Genomic DNA, 11,071 nt, shown 5'->3' with positions numbered 1-11,071 from the left:
TGGCCAAAGAAGCATGATGACATGCATACTGCAAAATATGACCGGATGTAGTAGAACATCCTGGTACTTTTGGCACACTGCATCTGACATACTATGTATTGGGACACACTAATTCTTTTTCTGGCATACTAAATAGTATGGTAGTATGGGTATTGGAACGCAGGGCAGAAATGAATTCTTCTTCTTCTTCTATCAATTTTTGGCGGATCGCAAACAACTTTCAGTAGGTGCATACCGCCACCTACTGTGCAAGAGTGTGCAACATCATGTCATCCAGCCTGTCTCTCAAATCCTACTCATCAGCCTAGTGTCCTTTAAGAAATTAATAAGTGCCTTCCTGGTGGTTTTAACCCCCTCTCCCTCTGTTCCCAGTATCCCACTTAAATTCCACTCACATCCTGCCTCTCTGACTTTATCCTGCAGCCTTTCTCATTCGATTTCATACATGTTACAGTACAGTAGAATATGTTCAGCGTTTTCTTTTACTCCACAGTTCTCACATTTATTACTATTCCTTTTCCCCATAACATACAGCATGCCATTTAGTCCTGTGTCTTATCTTGTTATGACTCTTTCCTCTCTTCTGTTCCTTTCTTTATAATTCTTTATTATGATAGACTTTTGTATTTTGTGGTATCCCTGTCCTTTCTGGTCTTCCTTCCACCTTTTCTGCCATCTTTCCATTCCCTTCTTCTTTATCACTGCTTTCCCTTCTCCTTTTCCTAGTGGAACTGGCACTGTTATTTCCTTTCCCAGAGCTGTTTTTGCTAATTTATCAGCACACTCATTCCCTGCTATACCCACGTGTGCTGGCACCCAACAGAACTGTACTTCTGTACCACCCCTGTGTATTCTGAACAAACTGTGATAAATGCCAATGAGTAAGTCTTCTCTTCTGGATGATGTTGATTGAATACTTTGCACTACGGCTATTGAATCTGTGCATACCACCACCCTATCTGGTATGACCTCTTCCACCAGCTGTAACCCAATGATGACTGCCACCATTTCTGCTGTATATACTGATATTCGGTCTGTCAATCTTTTGGAAATTGATATATTATACTCAGGGCTGTACACACCAATTCCCACATGTTCCTGTTGATTTTTTGACCCGTCTGTGTATATTTTCATGTAGTTGTGATAGCTATTTCTCAGGTAACAACTTGATTTGATGCCCACTTAATCCATTATCCATTCTTTTTTCTGTTCCAGAATGCTGATGTCTATATTTACTTCTGGAAAGAGCCAAGGAGGTATATTACTGTTTGAGATTGCTTTACTGAACTCTAACGTCTCCATTCCATATGCTACCAGTCTCTCTTCTCTTGACCACCCAAACCCCTGCCTCTGGAATTTAGAATATTCCCAGCAATCCTGCAGTATCAGCATAGTAAGGTTTTCCTCCCCACTCCCTTTAGGTCTTATCCAATATGCAAGTCCAAGTTTTTCTCTTCTTAACTCCAGTGGTGTCTCTCCTAACACTGCATTAGTGGGTGTTGACCTAATAGCTCCTAAACATATTCTCAGTAGTCTCTGCAGTCTGTTTACTTTTTGTAATGATGTCTTTGCTGCTGCTTCGTATATTATACAACCATAGTCTATTGTTGACCTCATAATTGCCCTATATATGTCAATTAATGACTGTCTATCTGCCCCCCAGTCTGGTGGTAATTTATTAATACAAGCCACAACTCGTAGTAAGTTAATAACCTTTTTGCATTTAGTTTCCAAGTGTTCAATAGTTGAAATTAATTCTTTTTTTTTTTGTTAGTTTAAGTAACCTACATATTTAATACTTGTATTTTACTTGACTTTATCCATTTTTGCAACTATGTACCTCTACTCCACTACATCTCAGAAACAAATATTTAATTTTCTACGCTTCATTATTTTTCTTGATAACTTTATCAGTGATAATAATAATAATAATAATAAAAATGAGAGTTCATTTAAGTAACTTTGATATTTAATACTTGTACTTCACGTGGTTTTAGCCATTTTGTGCAACTGTATACTTCTACTCCACTCGTTATTTTTTGTTGTTAGTTTAAGTAACCTACATATTTAATACTTGTATTTTACCTGAGTTTATCCAATTTTTGCTACTGTATGCTTCTATTCCACTACATCTCAGAGGCGAAGAAGAAGAAGAAGAAGAATCTTAAATTTCTGTTTTTATTTAATTGTAGAGATAAAAAAAAACAGTGACTGGCCAGCTCACTCAGTGTAAAAGTACATATAGGCAGGCAGTCCAAAAATGCATTCGTGGCACTCTGACTGTAGTTAAAAATCCTTTATTAATACGTGGATAACCAATGTATTTCAACTAGAGAGTCTTCATCAAGGTGTAAAATGCACTGGAAACAGGTGGGCAATTTGAGAGCTCATGTGAGGGTCATGTGACACAGGTCACATGATGTATTAGTGTAGTCCTACTAGACAAAAAAACCCCCCACAGTGACAGAAATGAAAATGACATAAATGTGTACTTAAAATAATGAACACATTTATAACAAGAAAAAATGTTAAATGCCAAATGAATAAAAAGGAAACAACAGTGAAATAAAATATTGATTAATCAATTTAATATGACAAGGTGAAAATAAGATGGCAATTTAGTCTGATTACCAGCCACGAGCACACATGTTGCTGATTGACATCACATTTATGGAAATAGTGAGTGTAAGACATCTTAGTTTTTCACTGTCTCATGTATCCCTCTCCATGCAGAAGTCGATCACATTTTTTTATCTGAAGTGGCTGGTGTGAGTTACATTCTCTCATATGTGTGGTTTGCAAGAAACTACAAACCATCAATAGGCCGGATGTGCATCTGGCTTTTGTATTTGTGGTTGAGCAATTAAAAGCTTCTTCCTGAGCACATCACAAACGCAGTCTGAGATTTGCTGCATCGCCTACTAATCTGACATTATGAAGGCACTTCAGAGAAGATGTGTGGGTAAATCATTGCATTGGCTTCAAGTTAGAGTAGGAAATGAGAAATCACAATCTGGGTTTGCTATGGTGGATGTGAAACCCACAATGATGCACAGATTCGTATACTTTATGACTATTTGACTGAACCCTTGGTGGCAGTGGTGGAAGAAAAACCCAGCTCCTTTTGTAAAAGTAGCAATAATGTGAAAATACAATTAAAAACCCTCTATTCAAAATGTTACTTGAGTAAAAATAAATATCATCGGCAAATATTACCAATGTATTAAGGTGTAAACAGAATTTTAATATTGTAGCTGGTGAAGGTAAAGATATTTTCCACCATTTTATATGTAACATCATATTTGATAAGATAATCCTCAATTTTGTATGTTAAATCTGAAAAAAGGCTATAGCTGTCAAAATGAATGTAGTGCAGTTAAAACTACAATATTTCCTTCTTAAACATGGCATAATGAAATATTAAGCAGCACAAAATTAAAATACTCACGTAAAGCACAATTAACAAAAAACTTTAGTACAGTACAAGTACATACAATCTCACCTGGACTCCCCTTAGGGGCCAATTAAAAAACATTTATAAAAAACATAAATATAAAAGATGTGGGTAGAAACTAAATAGCAAGCAGACAAATCAGACAAAAAAATAACATAATAAATAGATGTGTCTGTTAATGTTACTATTATATCTTCACATTGTCAGGTAAGGCCTCAGTGGCTGATGAACTCTGCTCCAAAAGTAAAAATTACTTGAATTTTGCCAGCCTCAATTATAATGTATAATGTAAAAATAATATATAAATGAATATTTTTGTATTTGCAACCTCCTGAAATACATAATTTGATAATAAATAAAATAAAATAAAATAAAAATGAAAACATATTATTAAATTAAATTAAATTAAATTACACTAAATTAAATTAAATTACATTAAATTAAATCATTAAGCCTACATGTTAAGGTCTCCACTATTCTTGTGTACTTAAATACATATAGGCTGTTGAATTTATCTGTATGTGGTTTACCGTTATAGACAATGTTCTGCAGTGGCATCTGTTCTCAAGCCTCGATCTTCCATTTTGAATGTCACTCATGAAAAGCTCCTTTCAGTCTGAGTCAACTGTACCCATAAAAAACACATCAAAAACAGCAGGTTAAACTTTTACCCCACAGCAACCACTGCCAGAGCCTAAAAAGACCTGTAGGGGGCAGCAATCACCATGACTGTCTCTGCCTCTGAGGACAGAAATACATTTTATAGATGAAATTTGCACTGCACTTTCTGTTCCGTTTCTGTAATGATCTTGTTTAATGCCTTTTTTTTCTCTAAACATCCTGCACTTTTATTTATTCCTTTTTCTTTGAAAAAGTACGTACTTATTAGAAAGTGGTTGGACCTATATGTGTGGGTAATGGGGATTTGGGTTTCAGGAAGGGTTATATTATATTCTTGTACATTGTTGTATTGTCCATTACATGCGCTGTTAGGTTACAAAACCAATAAAGACAACATTTAAAAAATGTTTAGCATGAACTTTCATGGAGCACTGGTAATAAGCCAAAAGTGTGACACTATCCATAACAGAGGCGTAAATATAGATAGTGAAGGCAGTCTAATTGCAAGGGGCCACTGGGGTGGAAGGGCCTGCAGAGACAGTGGGCCCTTGCAAGTGATTCAGATTACCACTTTGGAAATTTACCACTGTTCACTGTTCACTGTTGATAAATGATAAAAGAAAGAATATTATTAATCAAAAAACTGTACCATTTGCTTTATATGTCCTCAAAAAGGCAAACCCATTTACATCATGGTTTCCTTTTTATTTCTTTAAATAGTCAGTAGCTATCTAAAACAAAATGATATGCTTTTTTTAGTATAAGCAATACAATCTGTAAATATACTGTAAAAACTATTGAATGTCAAGTCTCTATACAGTGCCCTCCAAAAGTATTGGAACAGTGAGGCCAATTCCTTTATTTTTGTTGTAGACTGAAAATATTTGGGTTTGACATCAAAAGATGAATATGGGACAAGAGATCAACATTTCAGCTTTTATTTCCAGGTATTTACATCTGGATCTGATACACAACTTAGAAGATAGCACCTTTTGTTTGAACCCACCCATTTTTCATGAGAGCAAAAGTATTGGAACATGTGACTGACAGGTGTGTTTTGTTGCCCAGGTGTCTCCCAATTACACTGATTATTCAAACAATAAATACCACTGAATGTCTGAGCTCAGTTTCAGATTGGGTACGATAGGTTTTGCCTGTGCAGACTGCATTTAGAGGTGGAACCAACATGAAAACCAGAGAGCTGTCTATGGGGGGAAAGAAGCAATTGTGAATCTGAGAGAAGATGGACAATCAATCAGAGCCATTGCACAAACATTGGCCATAGCCAGTACAACCATTTGGAATGTCCTGAAGAAGAAAGAAACCACTGGTGTACTAAGCAACAGACGTCGAACAGGTAGACCAAGGAAAACATCAGCAGTTGATGACAGAAACATTGTGAGAGCTGTAAAGAAAGAACCTAAAACAACTGATAGTGACATCAGCAACAACCTCCAGAGGGCAGGAGTGAAGGTATCACAATCTATTGTTCGCAGAAGACTTCATGAACAAAAGTACAGAGGCTACACCAGAAGATGCAAACCACTCATTAGCAAGAAGAATAGGAAGGCCAGGCTGGAATTTGCCAAAAGGTACAGAGATGAGCCTCAAAAATTCTGGGAAAAAGTTTTATGGACTGATGAGACAAAGATTAACTTTGTCATAATAGAGTGCACTAGGGCCCATCATAATAGTGTGCACTAGGGCCCATCATAATAGAGTGCACTAGGGCCCGTCATAATAGTGTGCACTAGGGCCCGTCATAGAGTGCACTAGGGCCCGTCATAATAGTGTGCACTTGGGCCCGTCATAATAGTGTGCTCTAGGGCCCGTCATAATAGTGTGCACTAGGGCCCGTCATAGTGTGCACTAGGGCCCGTCATAGAGTGCACTAGGGCCCGTCATAGAGTGCACTAGGGCCCATCATAATAGTGTGCACTAGGGCACGTCATAATAGTGTGCACTAAGGCCCGTCATAGAGTGCACTAGGGCCCATCATAGAGTGCACTAGGGCCCGTCATAGAGTGCACTAGGGCCCATCATAATAGTGTGCACTAGGGCCCATCATAATAGAGTGCACTAGGGCCCGTCATAATAGAGTGCACTAGGGCCCGTCATAATAGAGTGCACTAGGGCCCGTCATAGAGTGCACTAGGGCCCGTCATAATAGTGTGCACAAGGGCCCATCATAATAGTGTGCACAAGGGCCCATCATAATAGTGTGCTCTAGGGCCCGTCATAATAGTGTGCACTAGGGCCATCATAATAGAGTGCACTAGGGCCCGTCATAATAGTGTGCACTAGGACCCGTCATAATAGAGTGCACTAGGGCCTGTCATAATAGTGTGCACTAGGGCCATCATAATAGAGTGCACTAGGGCCCGTCATAATAGTGTGCACTAGGACCCGTCATAATAGAGTGCACTAGGGCCCGTCATAATAGTGTGCACTAGGGCCATCATAATAGTGTGCACTAGGGCCCGTCATAATAGTGTGCACTAGGGCCCATCATAATAGAGTGCACTAGGGCCCGTCACAATAGAGTGCACTAGGGCCCGTCACAATAGTGTGCACTAGGGCCCGTCATAATAGTGTGCACTAGGGCCCATCATAATAGTGTGCACTAGGGCCCGTCATAGAGTGCACTAGGGCCCGTCATAATAGTGTGCTCTAGGGCCCGTCATAATAGTGTGCACTAAGGCCCGTCATAATAGTGTGCACTAAGGCCCGTCATAATAGAGTGCACTAGGGCCCGTCATAGAGTGCACTAGGGCCCGTCATAGAGTGCACTAGGGCCCGTCATAATAGTGTGCACTAGGGCCCGTCATAATAGAGTGCACTAGGGCCCGTCATAATAGTGTGCACTAGGGCCCATCATAATAGAGTGCACTAGGGCCCGTCACAATAGAGTGCACTAGGGCCCGTCACAATAGTGTGCACTAGGGCCCGTCATAGAGTGCACTAGGGCCCGTCACAATAGTGTGCACTAGGGCCCGTCATAGAGTGCACTAGGGCCCGTCATAATAGTGTGCACTAGGGCCCGTCATAATAGTGTGCAGTAGGGCCCGTCATAGAGTGCACTAGGGCCCGTCATAATAGTGTGCTCTAGGGCCCGTCATAATAGTGTGCACTAAGGCCCGTCATAATAGTGTGCACTAAGGCCCATCATAATAGAGTGCACTAGGGCCCGTCATAGAGTGCACTAGGGCCCGTCATAATAGTGTGCACTAGGGCCCGTCATAATAGAGTGCACTAGGGCCCGTCATAATAGTGTGCACTAAGGCCCGTCACAGAATGCACTAGGGCTCGTCATAGAGTGCACTAGGGCCCGTCATAGAGTGCACTAGGGCCCGTCATAATAGTGTGCACTAGGGCCCATCATAATAGAGTGCACTAGGGCCCGTCATAATAGAGTGCACTAGGGCCCATCATAATAGTGTGCACTAGGGCCCGTCATAGAGTGCACTAGGGCCCGTCATAATAGTGTGCACTAGGGCCCATCATAATAGAGTGCACTAGGGCCCGTCATAATAGAGTGCACTAGGGCCCATCATAATAGTGTGCACTAGGGCCCGTCATAGAGTGCACTAGGGCCCGTCATAATAGTGTACACTAGGGCCCGTCATAATAGTGTGCACAAGGGCCCATCATAATAGTGTGCACTAGGGCCCGTCATAATAGAGTGCACTAGGACCCGTCATAATAGTGTGCACTAGGGCCATCATAATAGAGTGCACTAGGGCCCGTCATAATAGTGTGCACTAGGGCCTGTCATAATAGTGTGCACTAGGACCCATCATAATAGTGTGCACTAGGGCCCGTCATAATAGTGTGCACTAGGGCCTGTCATAAAAGTGTGCTCTAGGACCCATCATAATAGTGTGCACTAGGGCCCGTCATAATAGTGTGCACAAGGGCCCATCATAATAGTGTGCACAAGGGCCCATCATAATAGTGTGCTCTAGGGCCCGTCATAATAGTGTGCACTAGGGCCATCATAATAGAGTGCACTAGGGCCCGTCATAATAGTGTGCACTAGGACCCGTCATAATAGAGTGCACTAGGGCCCGTCATAATAGTGTGCACTAGGGCCATCATAATAGAGTGCACTAGGGCCCGTCATAATAGTGTGCACTAGGACCCGTCATAATAGAGTGCACTAGGGCCCGTCATAATAGTGTGCACTAGGGCCATCATAATAGTGTGCACTAGGGCCCGTCATAATAGTGTGCACTAGGGCCCATCATAATAGAGTGCACTAGGGCCCGTCACAATAGAGTGCACTAGGGCCCGTCACAATAGTGTGCACTAGGGCCCGTCATAATAGTGTGCACTAGGGCCCATCATAATAGTGTGCACTAGGGCCCGTCATAGAGTGCACTAGGGCCCGTCATAATAGTGTGCTCTAGGGCCCGTCATAATAGTGTGCACTAAGGCCCGTCATAATAGTGTGCACTAAGGCCCGTCATAATAGAGTGCACTAGGGCCCGTCATAGAGTGCACTAGGGCCCGTCATAGAGTGCACTAGGGCCCGTCATAATAGTGTGCACTAGGGCCCGTCATAATAGAGTGCACTAGGGCCCGTCATAATAGTGTGCACTAGGGCCCATCATAATAGAGTGCACTAGGGCCCGTCACAATAGAGTGCACTAGGGCCCGTCACAATAGTGTGCACTAGGGCCCGTCATAGAGTGCACTAGGGCCCGTCACAATAGTGTGCACTAGGGCCCGTCATAGAGTGCACTAGGGCCCGTCATAATAGTGTGCACTAGGGCCCGTCATAATAGTGTGCAGTAGGGCCCGTCATAGAGTGCACTAGGGCCCGTCATAATAGTGTGCTCTAGGGCCCGTCATAATAGTGTGCACTAAGGCCCGTCATAATAGTGTGCACTAAGGCCCATCATAATAGAGTGCACTAGGGCCCGTCATAGAGTGCACTAGGGCCCGTCATAATAGTGTGCACTAGGGCCCGTCATAATAGAGTGCACTAGGGCCCGTCATAATAGTGTGCACTAGGGCCCGTCATAATAGTGTGCACTAAGGCCCGTCACAGAATGCACTAGGGCTCGTCATAGAGTGCACTAGGGCCCGTCATAGAGTGCACTAGGGCCCGTCATAATAGTGTGCACTAGGGCCCATCATAATAGAGTGCACTAGGGCCCGTCATAATAGAGTGCACTAGGGCCCATCATAATAGTGTGCACTAGGGCCCGTCATAGAGTGCACTAGGGCCCGTCATAATAGTGTGCACTAGGGCCCATCATAATAGAGTGCACTAGGGCCCGTCATAATAGAGTGCACTAGGGCCCATCATAATAGTGTGCACTAGGGCCCGTCATAGAGTGCACTAGGGCCCGTCATAATAGTGTACACTAGGGCCCGTCATAATAGTGTGCACAAGGGCCCATCATAATAGTGTGCACTAGGGCCCGTCATAATAGAGTGCACTAGGACCCGTCATAATAGTGTGCACTAGGGCCATCATAATAGAGTGCACTAGGGCCCGTCATAATAGTGTGCACTAGGGCCTGTCATAATAGTGTGCACTAGGACCCATCATAATAGTGTGCACTAGGGCCCGTCATAATAGTGTGCACTAGGGCCTGTCATAAAAGTGTGCTCTAGGACCCATCATAATAGTGTGCACTAGGGCCCGTCATAATAGTGTGCACTAGGGCCATCATAATAGAGTGCACTAGGGCCCGTCATAATAGTGTGCACTAGGGCCTGTCATAATAGTGTGCACTAGGACCCATCATAATAGTGTGCACTAGGGCCCGTCATAATAGTGTGCACTAGGGCCTGTCATAAAAGTGTGCTCTAGGACCCATCATAATAGTGTGCACTAGGGCCCGTCATAATAGTGTGCACTATTTCATTTATTTGTTTATTTATCAGGGACAATGCATATTAATGAACAGTGAACTGTAAATATGCTGGAATTAGCCAAAAGGCTAGTTTTCATCCGCAGTCCCTGGCCAGATCTGAGTTGGCAGCCTAAGTAATATAAAAGTTAGAACAAGTTCAAAACAGTATCAATGCATGCAGTTTAAGCAAAAATATAGTAACAGGTAAACATAGCAACACAAACATAAAAGCAGAGCAAGCTAAGACTCTACAAGTAACAATTACAAAGCAGCCTAATTCACCAGAAACAAACATAGACTGCGACAAACAACAGCAAGATAGTAACAATTACAGAGCAGCCTAATTCACAAAAAATAAACATAGACTAGGGCCCGTCATAATAGAGTGCACTAGGGCCTGTCATAAAAGTGTGCACTAGGGCCCATCATAATAGAGGGCACTAGGGCCCGTCATAATAGTGTGCACTAGGGCCCATAATAATAGAGTGCACTAGGGCCTGTCGTAATAGCATGCAAAAAAAAATGTAGGCAATAATAATTACAACAAAACTGTATTTTTTGAATTTGATTTTTCATAAAGGTAGAAATTATTACAGGGTTGTTGACTGGTTGGTGTACCTAATAAACTGGGTGTGTTGCTGCTCCTTATGTGTATTGATTTTTTAAAATGTTTGAGACGCTAGGTGGAAACTTCACAGTGTTCCTCCACTGTTGTCCGAAATCCCACAAGCAAACACACCTACACAGATTACGTTTCTAATCAACCCAGCTTCAAAACAGTCTGTGTTGAGGTACAGGCTCAAGTGCAGTATCTCTTTTCAACACCAGAGGTCACATGTGGACAAAAAATCTCTCTGCACCTCCACATTAGCCGGTCTATTGAGGAAAATTTTGAGCTCAAGTTAGAATTCATGTCATGTATGCCCATTCAAAAACATGCGACCCTGTACCAGAGTTAGACATACTACATTGGAAGAAGCAGTTTAAGGTGCCACTTTTACACATACACACTCATTTCTCCACAGTGTCAAGTTCACTAGGGACACTCACCTCACCTCTCCCTCTCCATAGTCTCTCTGCTGGACTGATTATATACCTCACCATATTGTTTATATATCCTATTATATAT

This window comes from Epinephelus lanceolatus, chromosome 1 (assembly GCF_041903045.1).
Source record: "Epinephelus lanceolatus isolate andai-2023 chromosome 1, ASM4190304v1, whole genome shotgun sequence".
Taxonomy (NCBI): Eukaryota; Metazoa; Chordata; class Actinopteri; order Perciformes; family Serranidae; genus Epinephelus; species Epinephelus lanceolatus.
This window is presented reverse-complemented; position numbering follows the sequence as displayed.